The 19,883-nt window shown below is 33.9% G+C and overlaps 1 pseudogene; it reads right to left on the bottom strand.

Moving 5' to 3' along the window:
• Window positions 1-1,102: 1,102 nt before the first annotated feature.
• LOC115962721 lies at window positions 1,103-19,266 on the bottom strand (annotated as a pseudogene).
• Window positions 19,267-19,883: the final 617 nt, after the last annotated feature.

Genomic DNA, 19,883 nt, shown 5'->3' with positions numbered 1-19,883 from the left:
AATAAATTTGCAAATATTAAAGTGAAGTGTAAGTGTGTACTGTGTAGTCCAAATTTTATAAGAGAAGGGAATAAAACTTATGAATATGTTATTTTCTTAAGCCAAATTAAGTAACCTAATAATTTTGTGTAAAAAACAAGTCTAACAACTTGTTATATTCAAATAAAAGTACAAATTTTAACAAAAAAAACTCATTTTAAAGCATTTGTTTATGTATCGTATGATACGAACGATTTTACGATACGATACAATTCATACGATACGCACACTGTATCGTACGATTCATGAGCACTTACGATACGCCGATATGATACAGAACTTTTTACACACGATACGATACGTATCGTACGATACGTATCGCGTATCGTACGATACTGACAACTATGCCCACACCCAGAGAACTCGATCTTGTACTTCTTGGTCATATTCAAATACAGAATCCCCCAATTCCGATCGTTCCTTTGCTTCACTTCCTTGTCAAATAGCTCGTATATATACACCTCCGCCACTCCTTCCTTCCTCAGTGGCGTGTCGGTCCCCGATCTCAAATGCTCCACAAGGTTCTTAAGATACATCTCGGCATAAGTCAAATTAGACTCGACCTCACTCGTGTCAGCGCCGGAGCTCGGCCACCTTGTCTCGACCACGAACACCAAAATATTCTCGTAGCCGACGATGACCATGGCGCTAACCACTGCGTCCACCATTATGTCTAAGAGGTTCCGGTACCGGATGCCAGTGATCAACTCAGTCTCTCTTTCTCTCAAAGTTACACGGGTTAGGGATTTGGGTTTCTTAATGTTTTTTTCTTTTTTTTTTTTCCAAGATTTTTCTTATTTTCTTTTAATTCCGAATTAAAAAAAAAAAAATGCAAAACGGCATCGTTTCAGTAAGTCTAATGGCAGCAGGTAACTAAAGTTTAACGGAGTATCGAATTGACAAAAATTGAAAGATAGAGGACTGAATTGACAAAATTGAAAGATAGAAGTCTAAAATGAAAAAATGTGAAAATTAGAGGGTTAGTTTTGCATTTTTGCCTAGTTTGATATTTATGTCTATATGCCATATCAAAATTTGGATGGGAGACAATCGTGTTACATGGTCCAACAAGCACTATAAAATTGAAAAGATAAAAATTAAAACACCAAGAAAAAGTCTCTAGTACTTGAATCTAACACTTAGACTCGTTGCTACATTAATTCAAGAAGCCTTTTCTCGAGTACTAGCATTAGGTGTGTCAAATGCTAAATATCTAACATTTGGCACACCAAACACCACCTACATAAGATGTTCTAAATGCCAAAAATTTTGGCATGGACAAACAATACCGTTCCAAATTATGGACACATTCTAAAAGATAAAATAATTTTTTATTCAATTCCTCTCTTATCTCTCCTCTTTCTTCTCTCTTAGTCTTAGACTTGGCTTTCTCTCACCCCCGCCTCTTCCTTCTCTCGTTGCATATTGCTTCTCTCTCACTTTTTCTCTCCTCACATATATCTCTCTCACTCTCTTCTGCTCTCACGATCTTGCTCTCAACCTCACTAACCTCCACCTATTGGCAAACTTGTCAAGCCGCTCTTGACCCGCGGGAGATCTCGCCAAGCCGATCTTTGCCTGCCACGATCTAGCCAAGTTGCCTCTCACCAAGCAGCTCACCGCCTGTCGAGATCTCGCCAAGCCAAGCCAACCTCACCATGTCTCCGATCTCTCTTTTGGTGGCTGTGGCAACGTATTTTTTGGGTTGTTTTTTATGGTAGCAGTGGGATGATTTTGGTGGGTTGATTTGATAGTATTGGGCTGATTTTGGGTGGTGGTTGGTGATGGTGGGTTATGGTGGGGTGGGCGATGGGTGGTGGTGGTTGTGGTTGTGGTGGGTTGTGAGTGATATATGGGTTGTGTTTATTTGTTTATTTTTATATTGTATGTTTTATATATATAATTTTAATGTGTAGAAAGAAAGAATAGAAGATCTGCTGTATGGAAAAAGTAGGTTTCGATGCGTTTAAGTGGCATTTGGAATAGGCCCAATATGTTTCTTGATCTCCTTCACCTCTACCCTTTCCGACGATTCACCTTTTTCTTGTGTTGTTCCTGCACATTTTGAGAGAGAGAGAGAGAGAGAGAGAGAGAGAGAGATTACCTACTAAATACGAAAATAAAGTGATTTGTCACATTCAAGCAAACAGTTGGTCATAATATCTTGTACTTCCTACAATTTTTGGTTTGCTTCTTGTGCTTCCGAGTCAGCCCTCTGTTCTTCTCCATCTGCAGTAAGTTTGACAGGAAATATAAGACGTGAGTTTGGACACAAAGATTATATTGAAGATCTAACAAGCTGGTGGAAATGGGGGTGTGTTCACCTGGTAAGTGATATGGCGTTTTCCATCAATTGGTTCAGGAGATGGGACTACTGCTGAGGTCCTGCAGAAGCAGAAATGTTTTAATAATACAATACCACCAGAACTAGGTAAATCTAATTGTGTAGCAACAGCAATTAAAGATTTGGCTGGCACTCATAAACCATAAAAAAGACAACATAACAATAATTATAATAATAATAATATTAACAATCAAACATACAGACATGAAATCAATATCACATGAGAACAAATCTTAATCGTATAATACTGCACAAAGGGACTTGGATGAGTTATTGTTCTTATTCATAGACGTAATAATATATACAAAAACATACAGGGAACCCAGCAACCTGACTGGACTAGAGCTTTTAGGAGGTAGCAAAAAGCACAGCAGATAATAAACACACCTTGAATGCATCTTCAGCTTTGCCTTTCTCCAATATCAACCCTTATAGGTAAATCATCATCGCCAGAAACCACCTTCCATAATGATTGCATACAAATTTTATTTAAATAAGGGTAAATTACAACTTACTCACCTGTAGTTTGGCTGAAATTTAAGTTGTCTACTTATAATTTGAAATTTGACACTTTATTCACATGAAGTTAGCTTAGTTAGATTTTTGTAACTCACTTCTATTAAAAACAAGGCTAAATATGTAATTTTGCTCCACTTTTATGTCTCTTCCAAAAACACAAAAAACATAAAAAAATATAAGATCAGATAAGATAAAAAACAATTCAACGGAACACTTGCATCATGAGATTTCAAACCACAGGTAGGCAATTTAAATTTCAGCCAAACCACTTGTAATTTGCCCTTTAAATAATGATACTTTTAAACTTCTCAAGAAAATAAACTAGTGATATGGTTTCCCTAAGTCGAGTATTTTTTTTTCTTTTTCTTAGCTAGTAGAATATTTCATCAGAAAGAGGAATTTCTTAATCACACAACACAATCAAAAGTTTCTCCAACATATTGCAACCAAAAATTTAATAGATCCAGAATCACTAGGCCATGATACATAAATCAACTATCACATCATCCACACACAAAATGTCAAACACTACCATAGTAGATAAATAGTCAAAAAATGGGTAGAACACGGGTATTAACACATACGAACACAGGTATCATCACATATAAATGATATGAGAAAATGTAACAAAGAGGCAAACAATTCATTTTTACCCAGTGATTAACAAATGGACCTGACCAATTTAAAATGATAAGTTTAGCTCCTATCCAAAATCTTTTTGCCATTTACCAAAAAAATATAGTGCCATACCATACCTGAAATGAAAGTATTTAGTTTTAATTTTTTACAACCATCTATTTGCAGCCATGTTGGCAACTTGGCATCCTTTCTTTTTTTAAATTAAATATAGCTTTTTTAGGTAAGAGCCTTGTAGACCAATTGGTTGACACCTCCTAATGTTTCTAAGACATTTAAGGCTCAAATCCCCCTTCCAAGATTAGCAATATATTTTAAATATTCCTTTATACCTGGAGACTTATTACAAATTTTCAAAGATAGATTAGTTTTAGACAGTGCATTATATTTTGGATCTTTCTAGCAGCACTGATAGCAGTTAACTCATCGGAGTGCCAGTCTATCAGAAACTGCGGCCTCACTTTTTAGTTTATAACGAATGAAGTGAACCCCAAGACAAAGAGATGTCACCCCTCCTTTTACTAAACCATTTTGACTGGGCTGAAGGGTTCTTAGGGCATTCTCTGGCCCAACAGGTATTAGCTCTCCCAGCAATGGAGGTGATCCAGCCCCTATACTCCAGGCAGCAGGACTATTATTCTAAACATGGTAAGACAGAAAATAATAATCAGTGCACCAATTTAACTAATTTGAGAGGGGAACCTGATTCCAGGAAGAGGCAGAAATACAAACATGTATAAAATATTATTGTACCATCAATAGTGAAACATAAGCCACATTGCAAATACATTATGCATGTACCAACTTTTTTAACAGATTAACACAAACAAATGACTGTTTTAGGACCAAAACACTTCATTGTTATGGAAAATAACTACCTACTTATAAAATAATAATAATAATTTAGCATTTTGACGGAGAAGAGAAGACCTTACCCAATAAGCTCCAGATCTCTACAAAGTGAGCTAGCACAGGATGATCACGAATGGGCAGCACTTCAGACTCGAGTAGATTGAAAGTTATAGCTTGGCAATACGTACGAGAGAAAACGAAGTTGATCACCTCCAAATAACACACTCGTTTTTCCATCATGATTTCCTCCTTTTTAACCTTCTTACAACATTAAAGCATTCACAATGCTGAATGCTAAAGAAACCAATCAGATGCCTTTATACATGTTAAGACCTTTGTGTGAGAGAGAGAGAGAGAGGGGGGGGGGGGTTAAGAAGCTGCAAATGATAATTGGTGAGAGGACTCTGGCAGGATGCACAAGGTGAAGGGTAAGAAGCACAAATATATAAACCCAGAGCTTTGTATTGGATGGTTGGGACAACGTAACAACGTAATGAATCAGATTTAAAGCAAACATTCAAACATATTAATTCCAGGAGCATCACATATCAAAGAGAAACCTATTATCAAACCCCTACAGATACCACAGATAATCACTATAGAACAAAACAAAATATAAGCCCGTCTAAAAGGAATAATTCAGATTTAAAAAATCAATCCATTTCCAGGCACATGCCATCCAAATCATCCTTAATGGAGCAATGCACATTATATCACTTGCAACAAAATAATCAAATAAGAACAGATAATACCATGCTTAGTAGTGGATCCGTTTTTCTTTCAAGTTGTTCAATTGCATCATTTAGCTCCAACAGCAAGCCAGCTAATTCTGGAGTAGAACTGTGGGATAAAACATTATTAACCAAGAATGCACAAGCAAAAGTTATCACTGTTAATGATGAAAAACAGAAACAGACATTTATAGCAAAAAACAGTATTACAGGTTCCCCTAACCCAACAAAAAAATGAAACTCAGCAAAATAGGTTATGAGCATATTTAAGCAGCAATAAGTAGATCAAGATCCAAATAATAGAAAATCTACAAATACCATAGTCAAGCAAGTACTGTTATATGCAACCCATGTAAAAAATTCAACGCCTTTCTAATAAAACAACCACGTATGTAAAACACATCCAATTAACAGTTTATAGGGCTCAAAACTGCAAACAACATTGAGCTGGGGCATAATGAGGAGCTCAATAGAAACAGTCTAGCAGAAAGAGGATAAATCATCATCACCAGAAATCACCAAAAATTTTTTATTTAAATAAGGGTAAATTACAACTTACCCACCTGTGATTTGGCCGAAATTTAAGTTGCCTACCTGTAGTTTAAAATTTAACACTTTACTCATTTGAGGTTAGTTCAGTTAGATTTCTATAACTCACCTTTGTTAAAAACTAGGCTAAATATATAGTTTTGCTCCACTTTTATGTCTTTCTTTTCCAAAAACATAAAAATACAAGATAAAAAACAATCCAGCGGGACATTTGCATTATAAGATTTCAAACCGCAGGTAAACAACTTAAATTTCAATCAAATCTTAGGTGAGTAAAGTGTCAAATTTTAAATCACAGGTAGGCAATTTACATTTTAGCCAAATCACAGGAAATTTGACACTTAACTATCTGAGGTTAGCTTAGTTAGATTTCTATAACTCACCTTTGTTAAAAACATGGCTAAATATATAATTTTGCTTCACTTTTATGTTTCTCTTTTTCAAAAAAAAAAAAAAAAAAAAAAATACAAGATCAAATAAGATAAAAAAAAAATCCAATGGAACACTTGCATCATAGAATTTCAAATCACAAGTAAGCAATTTAAATTTCAGTCAAATTTTAGGTGGGTAAAGTGTCAAATTTTAAACCACAGGTAGACAATTTAAATTTCAGCCAAATCACAGGTGAGTAAGTTGTAATTTGTTCTTTAAATAATGATACTTTTAAACTTCACAAGAAAATCAACTAGCGATATGGTTTCCCTAAATTGAGTATTTTTTTTTTCTTTTTCTTAGCTAGTAGAATATTTCATTAGAAAGAGGAATTTCCTAATCACATAACACAATCAAAAGTTTCTGCAACATATTACAACCTAAAATCTAATATATCCATAATCTCTAGGCCATGATACATAAATCAACTATCAAATCATCCACACAGAAAATGTCAAACACTACCATAGTAGATAAATAGTCAAATACAATAAAGTTTCAGGGTTGCAATATGGGCTATAAATAAACCGAGCCAAGCAATATAGGCGAAAATTCAAGATTGAAAAATTAATTTTATTTTGAACACGATTCAAGCTTGAACTCATTACTAAATTAGATTACATGTTCAAACTTGATTCATTTTCTAGTCTAACACGCTTAAACTTGTTCATGAGCTACATGATTAACTTACTTTTTACCTTAATAACTAAAATATTTTATTCCTTCACAAAAAAATAAAAAAACCCTAAATTACATCAAATAAAATTATAGACAAAATTATATTATTTGAGTTAATTAGATAGATTTTTTTTATTTTTTTTTATTTTTTTTATGAACTTATAAAAGTTATATAATTTTTATTATAAAATGGATTGTTTATATTATCAAGAAATTATAAACAATAATTTTAATATCTTATGAACTTATTTACAAACTTACACAATCCAATCTCAAGTCTATATAAAATTCTATGAAGTATATTTTTATATATTTACACTAACTTTTTTTTTGATAGGTAATCAAAGTTTTATTGAATAAAAAGTACATCGTGTTCACGATGATGAACACTCTGTGCTTAAGTATATAATATTGTATGTCCTTGAGTCAAGCCTCATGAGTCATGAACATGTTATCATGTTTGAGCTCAACTTGCTCAATAGTCATAAATAGCTCAATTCATTTATAGGCCGTAAGGCATAAATGACTGCTTGTTGAATCATTCAAGATATTAGGCAAAAATTGTCATTTCATTTGAGTAGAACATTTAAGGCAAAGCAGTGCCTTCCAAATTAAAATGAAAATTCCTGCTCCAAAACGGGGAAAGAAATTTTTTTAATGTTGTGATTTGTAAACAATGGAAAAACTTAAAGGCTTAGGTTCTACTGAGAAATCTTAAAACTTAAGAATGGCAAACAGATGTTGCAACATGCACCAAATTATTTATTTTTTCCCATCGAAACATAAATACTTACAGAGGCAAAAATGTATGATTTAACATGCACCGCACTCTACACCCAACCTCATGCAACACTTGAAAGGACCCATGAAATATCGATATCAATTTCTTTTTTGGGATACCCAACAGGGATGACCAAAAAATGATGCTCATATTCAAAATACTATATTAAATTAAAATTTAAAAATAATAGTCTACCCAGCTGGTCTATCGAAAAGACCAACAGTACATATTAGATGACTTTGTTTCATACGCACTTATGCAGGCTACTGTTGATTGAATCTGAAATTAATGTCCATATAAATTCACACATACAAAGAGGAGGTACAATCAAGTTTTATACCTTGGGTTTATTTGGTTTAGCAGAAACAATTTGGGAAAGATTACTTTTGCTCAATGAACTTGCATGACCATTACTGAATCTAGTAGCCCTCACGTCTATAGCATCATCATCAAAATCATCATACGTCATGAGTCGTCTGTCCCATTCAAGCTCCAATGAATTATTAATCAAAATTTTGAAAAGGAGCAAACACTAGAGAGCTTAGGCAGAAACAGTACCCATTAACTGGCTTCAGATGTTTCTTGGCTTTATCAGGCTTTGGAGCTCTGGAACTAACAATACCCTCTTGTTTCAATCTTTCTTCAAGAACAGCTCTTACTTCTAAAATTTCCAAGTTTTGCACACCAACTTGATCACTCTGCCATATTTTAACAGTTGCACATCGGCCAAATTGCAGCAACAAACGTGTTAAAATAAAAGGTAAATGGGGACATGGCGTAGATAAGGCCAAGTAGCATAAAAAGAACCATGTAGAAGACTCAAAATAGTTAGGATTGCATCTTAGCTGTGTTGAATTGAGTTTAAAAATAAATATGAACAAAAATGATTGATATCAGAAAAGAAACATAAAAGGCATCAAAACTGAGAATCTGAAATTTGTTCAGGAACTGAAGTTCAGATGGAAGATTCCCATCAAGTTGTTTTGTATGTTTAGTGGAGCAAACATTTAAAAACAGCAAGTTTTCAGGGAAACTAAACCCACCTCTGAAATAACAAAGCAGTGTACCTCAATGACAGGAACTGCTGTAATCATCTTTGTGGACAAAATGAGAGGAAAAAATGGGTAGAACACAGGCATTAACACATGAACACAGGTATCATCACATATAAACAATATGAGAAAATGTAACAAATAGGCAAACAATTCATTTTTACCCAGTTATAAACAACTAGACCTGACCAATTTAAAATGACAAGTTTAGATCCTATCCAAAATCTTTTTGCTATTTACCAAAAAAATATAGTGCCATACCATACCTGAAATGAAAGTATTTAGTTTTAATTTTTAACAACCATCTATTTGCAGCCATGTTGGCAACTTGGCATCCTTTCTTTTTTAAAATTAAATGTAGCTTTTTTAGATAAGAGCCTTGTAGACCAACTGGTTGGCACCTCTTAATGTTTCTAAGACATCTAGGGTTCAAATCCCCCTTCCAAGATTAGCAATATATTTTAAATATTCCATTATACCTGGACACTTATCACAAATTTTCAAAGATAGATTAGTTTTAGAGTGCATTATATTTTAGATCTTTCTAGCAGCACCGATAGCAGTTTAACTCATCGGAGTGCCAGTCTATCAGAAACTGTGGCCTTACACTTATTAGTTTATAACGAATGAAGTGAACCCCAGGACAAAGAGATGTCACCCCTCCTTTTACTAAACCATTTTGACGGGGCTGCAGGGTTCTTAGGGCATTCTCCTGCCCAACAGGTATTAGCTCTCCCAGCAATGGAGGTGATCCAGCCCCTATACTCCAGGTAGCAGGACTATTATTCTAAACATGGTAAGACAGACAATAATAATCACAGTGCACCAATTTAACTAATTTGAGATGGGAACCTGATTCCAGGAAGAGGCAGAAATACAAAACATGTATAAAATATTATTGTACCATCAATAGCAAAATATAAGCCACACTGCAAATACATTATGCATGTACCAACTTTTTTAACAGATTAACACCAACAAATGATTGTTTTAGGACCAAAACACTTCATTGTTATAGAAACACATTTCATAATAATAATTTAGCATTTTGACGCAGAAGAGAAGACCTTATCCAATATGCTCTAGATCTCTACAAAGCGAGCTAGCACAGGATGATCACGAATGGGCAGCCCTTCAGACTTGAGGAGATTGAAAGTCATAGCTTGGCAATACTTACGAGAGAAAAAGATGTTGATTCACCTCCAAATAACACACTCCTTATTCCATCATGATTTCCACCTTTTTAACCTTCTTACAACAATAAAGCATTCACAATGCTGAATGCTAAAGAAACCAATCAGATGCCTTTATACATGTTATGACCTTTGTGGGAGTGTGTGTGTGTGTGTGAGAGAGAGAGAGAGAGAGAGAGAGAAGGGGGGGGGGGTTAAGAAACTGCAAATGATAATTGGTGTGAGGACTCTGGCAGGATGCACAAGGTGAAGGGTAAGAACCACAAATATATAATCCCAGAACTTTGAATTGGATGGCTGGGACAAAGTAATGAATCAGATTTACAAGCATTTTAACATTCAAACATATTAAACGAGCATCACATATCAAAGAGAAACCTATTAACAACCCCCTACAGATACCACAGATAATCAACATAGAACAAAACAAAATATAAGCCTGTCTAAAAGGAATAATTCAGATTTAAAAATCAATCCATTTCCAGGCACACGCCATCCAAATCATCCTTAATGGAGCAATGCACATTATATCACTTACAATAAAAAAATCAAATAAGAACAGATAATACCATGCTTAGTACTGGGGATCCGTTTTTCTTTCAAGTTGTTCAATTGCATCATTCAGCTCTAACAGCAAGCCAGCTAATTCTGGAGTAGAACTGTGGGATAAAAACATTATTAACCAAGAATGGACAAGAAAAAGTTATCACTGCTAATGATGAAAAACAGAAATAGACATTTATAGCAAAAAATAGTATTACAGGCCCCCCCAAAAAAAATGAAACTCAGCAAAATAGGTTATGAGCATATTTAAGCAGCAATAAGTGGATCAAGATCCAAATAATAGAAAATCTACAAATACCATAGTCAAGCAAGTGTTGTTATATGCAACCTACGTAAAAAATTCAATGCCTTTCTAATAAAACAACCACGTATGTAGAACACATCCAATTAACAGTTAATAAGGCTCAAAATTGCAAACAACATTGAGCTGGGGTATGATGAGGAGCTCAATAGAAACAGTCTAGCAGAAAGAGGATGTGGACAGAGGAGATCTCAATCAACAACCACAAATACTGAACATCTTTAGATCCTGCTGCACCAGATGATTCCACAGAACCAAAGCCAAATGTCATATGATAACATATTCTATTAAATGTAAGTTCCGCCTCTAGTAACTGGATGGAGCACATTTTTTTTTTACTTCTAATGGTGTTATTATTAGTTTTCCTCTACCTTTTTTTGTTCCCTCAACTTGAATCAACTAAATCTTTCTCACTAATGCATTAATCGCTATCCTTTGAATATGACTAAACCATCTCGTGCGACTCTCCCTCAACTTTTCACCACTATATCTTTCCGTGTATTTCCACTTATCCAAGCTTCAAAATCCATTAATCTAAAAAAATTGTCAACCCAACTATTCCAACACCTTCAGTTTTACTATGTTTAGTTAATAATGGTTTCCCTGTTGACATCAAGCAATAGTTGCTATAATCCGTTGGTATTTCAAATCACCTGTTAAAAACTTCATTGCAAGCACGAGGCCCACTAATAAATCCGCTAGACACCCTTAGTTCCATTCTTAGAAAACCCCTCCCCTTCTCCATCCCTCAAAAATAGATTAAATTTCTTATATACATGAACCAAGATTTTTTCTATAGATAATATAATTGCGCATAAATTTTCTACCAATTTGGAACTAGGAAAGCATAAGATAAGGGGAACCTCCCTAGTTGAAAGAAGCAAAATAATACTGCAGAATCATCGGCAAATATTCTTGTGGCATGTCATATGTCGTTAATTTGAAGTAAGAAGAATGGAGAGGCCAATCTGGTTACTCCATCATGTAGAAAGACAATGAATCTATTGTGCATCTTGTATTAGTTCCCTTCATCACATTTCTACAAATTCTTACTCAACCTTTGGTCTTCTCTAAGACAGCTAGACTAGCTCAACAAGATAAATTTCTATGGAAAAGCACCACACACTAGATTTCATCTTGGATCATAATGTTATTACATTTCTAAGACCACCACATTTTTTCAGCTCTAGAATGGCTATTACTTATAATGCTACAAAACCTTTCTCCTTATCATCCTTTTCTAAGTTTTATTGATGCAGAACAATGTAGGAAAATAAGGATAAAAGGGAAGCAACATGAAAAGCAGGACAAATCCTAGGCTTCACCACCTAGAATCTGCCTGCAAATCCTAGGGTTCACCACCTAAGAGCATTTGGAATCACCACCAAACACAGGGAACAAAAGAGGAGACATATTCTCAACTCATCATAAAATTCTTTTTTCAAAATCATCTGCCCTTTTCACCATTACAGGAGTACTAGTTAAATAGGGTTTAGGGATTACACCAATATGGAAAATACCTAATCTAATCCCTTAAAACCCTCAACATTAAAAACCTTATTCAAAATTTAAATTCAAAAAAAAATAATCACACTCAAAATAAAACCTTAAATGATTTTAATGCTCCCTGCATCATTTACTGAGCCTTGATCAAAAAAGGTTCAGCTTAAATATATAAAACACAAAAAAATGCAGAAATATAATAACTATACAAACAAAAATTGAAAAACCTTTCCTATATAAAACATCCATTTGTTCCTCCTTTGATAGAGCACTCAAATCTTTCTGAACCTCCTCATAAGCTGCTCCTGTGTTATCTTAGGCTTCTTTTCTCTCATGAGATTTTCTTCTGCCTTTTCTTTTGGCTGACATTTCCTGTACAAGCAGCAATATTGGGCTACGTGTCATTCAAATAAATTGACAGTCCATACATCCCTTTCGAAGAAACCAACAATAAAATATGCGTAAGAGTGGTAACAAATGGTGTTACATGTGCAAAGCGAGTGAACAATTTGTAAATCACTTATTGCTTCATTTTCCTATAGCTTCTGAATTGTGGTGTATGGTATTCGGGTTGTTTGGAGTTCCTTGGGTGATGCCAAAGTCAGTTGTGATTTTCTAGCCTCTTAGCAAGGTCATTTTGGTCAAAATTGAAATATGTTTATTTGGAGAGCCATTCCTCATTGTTTGATGTGGTGCCTTTGGCAGGAGCAGAATGCTCAATGTTTTGAGGACTAAAAGATATTTTCCTGATATTAACCTGTTTTTCTTTGAACTTTTTTTGAGTGGATGTTAGTTGTGGGTGCTCCATTTTCATGTTCATTATCTGATTTTGTTGATCATTGTAATCTGTGAGATTGGTTGTATTGCTCACTTTGTATACTTCCTGTGTACTTGGGTATTTGTTTCCTATCCATAAAATTCACTTGTCAAAAAAGAACAAAAGAGGATAACCCAAGCTTGAAAAATTCATAGTAAAAATAAAAGACCAAATTACAACTTATCCACTTGTGGTTTGACTGAAATTTAAGTTACCTACTTGTGGTTTGAAATTTGATATTTTACCCACTTGAGATTAGCTCAGTTAGGGTTTCGTAATCCACTTCTGTTAAAAATAGGGTTAAATATGTAATTTTGCTCTACTTTTATGTCTCTCTCCTCCAAAAACACAAAATATAAAAATACAAGATCAAATAAGATCAAAAAGATGTTGGTAAAGATAAAAGAAGAAGCTTCCTTTGCCTAAACTTAAGTCCACTCTATTGATTGATCACAACTAATTGTGGACTCTTATTTTTCAATTTAATCCACAAACAAACTTTCTACAGGTAAATCAATGTACTAGGTACCAGTGTCCACAAACAAACTTCTTTTTTTGACTTGTTTGTTTGTTTTTAAGTTTGAATGTGCAAAGCCCCTCCAACCCTAGCTCACCACCCCAATTGGTTGCTTGTGCCGCTTTGTTGTCCATTCAAATCAGATCCAAATGATGACCAGTGCCACCGACTGGCTCCCTTCATGCCTGACGTTGTGAGTCTTGTGACCAATGGTATCCATGGTATCCATCCCTCAATCTATCTATATGCAACTGTGATGCAGATACGTTAAGGAAGAATAAAATATTTTAATATTTTATGTTGTTTTCTTTTTTCATAGTTGAATTAGGGTTTTAATTGTTTTTCTTTTCCAAGTTAAATTGTTTTTCCTTTTTCAAGTAGGCGTAGGTTTATTATTTCTTTTCCTAAAAGGAGTAGGAGAAATTCTATTCCTATAAATACTCTTTATAGAGAGGTTGATTATTGTTATGTGTTGATTAATAAAAGCTTGTTAGAGAGGTTTTCTCTATTATTTTGCCTACTAGCCTAGTGTTTTTGTGGAACTTAGGTTTTGTGGAAGAATTGTAGTAATTGTGTGTTACAGATTCTGCTTCTACACGCTTACGCTGCATCAGTTGGTATCAGAGCAAGGCTAGGTTCCTACCATGGCACAAAGAGGAGCATGTGGGGGAAGACTTGTTGCCATAGATAACGTGTATGAATGCGATGAGGTTGCACATGATGCGCAATTAGAGACGTTCTTTCAACGAATAGAGGAGTGGTTTGATACGCTTTCAAAGCAGCTCGCCGCCTTAGCCGTTGAAAACCAACCTCAAAACTGCCATCCAAATCCATGTTATGTGGAGGAGGAGGAGTATTTTGATGTTGAGGAGGAGGACTACGATCTCAAAAAGGAGGATGAATACATTGAAAGAGTCTGTGTAATAAATTGGGATTCTCCACCAATTTATGATGACTATTCTAAAGATTTTAGCCAAGAAGACAAGATTGAGCTTGATAAAAATAAAGTTATATACATACAAGGTGAGCCCATAACTCACACCATTGATGAGACTTTCGACGTTCAAAGACAAAAGGTTATTGATTTTACTAATTACAATCATAGGTTGGTACAATCAGTTTGAAGTTTTTGGATATGTGCATGGATTCTTTTTTAGTACTTGCTTCATATATCCTGTCGTGGCAAAAGAGGTCAAGAATAAAAATCCGTACATCAAAATTTATTATGAGTGAGAAAAGATTAATAAGTAGCATATTGATTCGTCTTATATTGCGCAGAAGAATAGGATGGAAAGGATTATTCGGGGTTTCAATTGATCGTGGAAGATTGCCACAAAACTCGAGGACGAGTTTTCCCCAACCCCGAGAGAATGATGCAAATACGTTAATGAAGAATAAAATATTTTAATATTTTATGTTGTTTTATTTTTTTATAGTTGAATTAGGGTTTTAATTGTTTTTCTTTTCCAAGTTAAATTGTTTTTCCTTTTTCAAGTAGGCGTAGGTTTATTATGTCTTTTCTTAAAAGGAGTAGGAAAAATTCTATTCCTATAAATACTCTTTATAGAGAGGTTGATTATTGTTATGTGTTGATTAATAAAAGCTTGTTAGAGAGGTTTTCTCTATTATTTTGCCTACTAGCCTAGTGTTCTTGTGGAACTTAGGTTTTGTGGAAGAATTGTAGTAATTGTGTGTTACAGATTCTGCTTCTACACGCTTACGCTGCATCAGTAATGATGCAGATACGTTAAAAAAGAATAAAATATTTTAATATTTTATGTTGTTTTCTTTTTTCATAGTTGAATTAGGGTTTTAATTGTTTTTCTTTTCCAAGTTAAATTGTTTTTCCTTTTTCAAGTAGGCGTAGGTTTATTATGTCTTTTCCTAAAAGGAGTAGGAGAAATTCTATTCCTATAAATAATCTTTATAGAGAGGTTGATTATTGTTATGTGTTGATTAATAAAAGCTTGTTAGAGAGGTTTTCTCTATTATTTTGCCTACTAGCCTAGTGTTCTTGTGGAACTTAGGTTTTGTGGAAGAATTGTAGTAATTGTGTGTTACAGATTCTGCTTCTACACGCTTACGCTGCATCAAACTGACTACGTTTATTGATGATAGTATCTACTACTTACTGCTAGATATATGATTTGGTTGGGCAGTGGTTTCCAGAAGCTAGTAAAATGTTAAAAAAATATATATTTTAGGCTAGTAGTGTGCAACTTGCCCACACGTGACTTGCTTTGGTTTCTTCATTTTATGATTTGCTTGAATAAATTTTTTTACCAACTACTTTTGATCTTATTTTTTCTTGTATTTTTATGTTTTTTTGTGTTTTTTGAGAAGAGAGACATAAAAGTGGAGCAAAATTACATATTTAGGTTGCGTTTAGCATTGGCTTAAAAAGCCAGTTTTTTTTACTATTTAACTTATTTTTACTACTATTCATGAGTCTCATTACACTTTTTTATGTTATTCATAAGTCCCACTATACTATTTCAACTACTTTCAGAGTTTGAACAAAACTTTTTCAATTTTCAGCTAAATAAGATGTTTCCAGACAAACACTTAGTCTTGTTTTTAACAGAGGTAGGTTACAGAACCCTAACTAAGTTAACTTTAGATGGGTAAAATGTCAAATTTCAAATCACATATAGACAACTTAAATTTCGGCCAAATCACATGTGGGTAAGTTGTAATTTGCCCCCCCCCAAAAAAAAAAAAAAAAAAAAAAAAAAAGACCAAAGGTTTAACCTACTTATCTTTATACTTCCTTTTTCATTACCAAGGAGAGAATATTAAACCCTTACCTCTAGAGTTAATTCAGTATCACTCGCATCACTCTCATCTTCATTATTATCATCAAGGCCAAAATTTTCATTTGATTAAGATTTTTCTTTTTGCCTCTGTAATTTCAAAGCCTCTTCCTCCTCTCTCAAAGGTCCCTCATCATCACTTGATTGTGCCTTCATTAGAAACAAAAAGGTTAGGGAAACTACAAAGACAGCCTTGATTATATATATATATATATATATATATATGATTGCATTAAGAAAATAGTTTGTGAACAAGAAAGTTTCCATAAAGGCAGTAGGCGATTGTCACCACAAAAAATATATTAAGGGTCCGTTTGGATTGAACTTATTGTTGCTGAAACTGAAAACTGAAAACACTGTAGCAAAATTATTTTTAAATATGTGAATAGTATCGTGGGACCCATTTTAAATATTTTTTAATCCGTGAACAGTGCCAAACAGTGTATGAACAGTGCTCAACAGTATGTAAACAGTATTCTTGTCCCCCTAAAGCAGAAACGGTGCAGGAAAAAAAAAAAAAAAAAAAGTAAAACGCAAAACGCAGACTTGACTTTCAGCTGGATCCAAACCGGCACTAAATACAGATGGAAAAAATTGAGAAGGGGTGTGTAGCAAGATAGGATGCATCGCAAATAATATTAAAATCAATACCTCATGATCAACATTATCAGCATGATAATATTCTCTTTTTTTCCACTCCATAGAGATTCTTGTTCTTCCTCATCTTCTTCATCATCATCTTCATGCACATCATCCTCAACTCCACCAAATTTTGCTTGTAAAAATTTCTGTGACCTAGCAACTACAAGCAATATGCATAATTAATCATACGAAATGTAACTCCAATTGCTGTAAGAAGCTAAGGGAATAACAATTGAGAGTTTTTCATGTAAGAAAATATGTAGAGAACGATTTAAAACCCATCCCCCCAAAACAGAGAGATTCTCAACGGAGTCCATGCTCTGATTTCAGCCAAGAAAGGTCTACCAAGTGATGCACCTAGTACATACCTAAGGCACTTACAAGTGCCCCATAATAATTCCAAAATATTCTAATACCAATTAGCCAACATGAAAACACCCTAAATTACATTTCAAAGATAAGTAGGGGGAAAATTGCTGAAATATGCATGTGTAGGAGGTATGATTACTTTTTCTAAATGAATTCATTTACTTATCCAAAAAAAAAAAAGGGTATAGGAATATGCATGAAACACAATGACATAGAGAGATGGGTTGGTTTGCAATAGCATTGATTTACTGGGGGTGTAAGTTGTTGTATTACTCATTTGTTTTGCAATTTGAAGCAGTCAAACTTTTGTTTGGTATTCATCATTTACCTCTACATCAAAATTACAGTCCCTTGTATGGAATAATGGTATTTTATTTAGCCCATTAAATCTCTTACAAATGTAGGTGTGATTCTTCTATTGGAGAGAGAATTTTGAAGGGGGGGGGGGGGGGGGTTAACCAAGAACACACTGTAATTCATCCTCACCATCATCTTCATCCTCATCATCATTGATACCCTACAAGCAACATTAGGCTTACCAAGTGGAAAAGAATAAAAAAAAAAAAATGGAAAATGCCACCACTTGCTATATGCTTATTCTCAATTAAACAAACTTACAAAATAAGAATTCTTCCTTAACACGTTTGTTTCAGTAATGTAGAAGAGATTTGTAAAACCTCCTTAGATCACTAACAGAACACCAATCAAACAAAGAGTGGAGGAGGAGAGATTTAATCTCAAGAATCGCACATCATAAAATAATTACCTTCCTAAATTTCTATCATGTAAATCTTTTTTTTTTTTTTTTTCTCTAATAGTTTTCCCCACCAAAGACAGTGCAGTTCTACAGTCCCAGCAAAATTTTGTTTCATGGGTTCACATCAGTGTCAGCAAGAAGAATTCTTTGATAAGTAATAAATTTCATTAAAATTAGTGCAAATAAGGGGCATAACCTTAGTATACAGGATGTACATAAGAGAAACACCCTTTAAAAAAAAAAAAAAAAATCTAATATTCAGATAAACCAAGAAGAAATTTCACACAAATTACTTATGTTTCTAGCAGAAAGTTCTAACTTAAAACTGCCGAACACCCAATGTTGTCAATTACAATAATCCATTTCAACTTAAGAGACTTCATCAGTCTAGTAAATCATCAGAAATGGCAATAACATTAATCCACAAATAAGAATTACGAAGAATCTATCATAAAAGAGCAAATATTGGCATCCACTGCAAACAATCATTGCGCCGTTTAGGCTAAAGCGTTCTCATGAAATCGTCTTTATGTTCAATCAATTTCATTTCAAGAAATAAATAAATCGTCAACAATTAACAAATAGCTCACAATCAGCTTTTGAAGTTTCCATACACCTCTCAAAGCCATCTCACTTCAAAACCTATACAACAACAACATAATCAATACATTCAATATAATTATCTCAACATTGAAAAAAAAAAAAAAAAAACCTTTTTTCGTTTTTTTGAGAATTTAGACTATAATATAGATTTTTAGTTATCACCATAATCATAATATTTCTTTTCTATTGCTTCTAATACAAAAATCAAAGTCTTAAACTGAGGAATCCAAGTATTTCATACCAAAACCTCATAACTGAACCTGATTCTTTAAAATTATTATTCTTTAGTACACATGTTCAAAATCAGAAAATTTTAACGGTTTTTTTTTTTTTTTTTGGGAAACCATCGGCTCTGTTTGGATGCCGAGAAAACGAAAGAAAAGAAAGTTTGAAAATGTTTTGAAAATGTTTTTTTTTTTTCTTTGGCTATTTTTTGTTTAGATAAGTTGAAAAAACTCAAATGAAATGCTAAAGGGAACTAACCTTTTTTTTTTTTTTTTTAAGATTTCAGACTCGAACGTTTACTCTTTCCTCTTTGGTTTCGCAATTTTGATAGAGAGGAGGAAACTCATGAGTGAAGGCTGATTTTGATATTTTTCGTTATTTGGTTATTTGGTATTGGTTTTTACCCGACTCCGAATGGCCGAATGGGAGATTAGGCCCATTAGGTACGTGATATCGGGTTAGAACTTAGAAGCCCGTTGGCAGCTGAGCTAATAGAAATGTCTAGGCACCTATGTTCTGTGTACGGAGTCCAAGGACCACGGAGTGACATATGCTCCTAATATAGAAATGTAGACGGTTGCAAATTTGCAATTAATTTGTTCAATCAATAAAGTTCTGCTTTTCCCATAAAAAATAAAATAAAGTAATGCTTTTATAATAAAAGAAATTATTTTTTTTCATAGAAACTGGAAATTTTTTCGAATTGAGCATGAGTCGATAGGGTGGGGATTAGAGCCCACACTCAACTCAACCAGATAATATCAAGTTGGGAGCTTAGGCACTCGAATTAGCTCAAAATTTGGGGTTGGCTTGACCATAGGTAGAGTTGTAAATAAATCAAGCCGATCATTAATAACTTGAGTTCTGTTCGAAAAAAAATCCGTACATATTTGTTTATTTATAAATAAGTCAAACTTGAACTTTGATTTTAGGTTTATTTAATAAACAATATAAGCATGTGTTCAA

This window comes from Quercus lobata, chromosome 10, assembly GCF_001633185.2.
Source record: "Quercus lobata isolate SW786 chromosome 10, ValleyOak3.0 Primary Assembly, whole genome shotgun sequence".
In the NCBI taxonomy this organism is placed as follows: Eukaryota; Viridiplantae; Streptophyta; class Magnoliopsida; order Fagales; family Fagaceae; genus Quercus; species Quercus lobata.
Note: the sequence above shows the minus strand (reverse complement) of the source record. Positions and strands in the feature narration are given on the sequence as shown.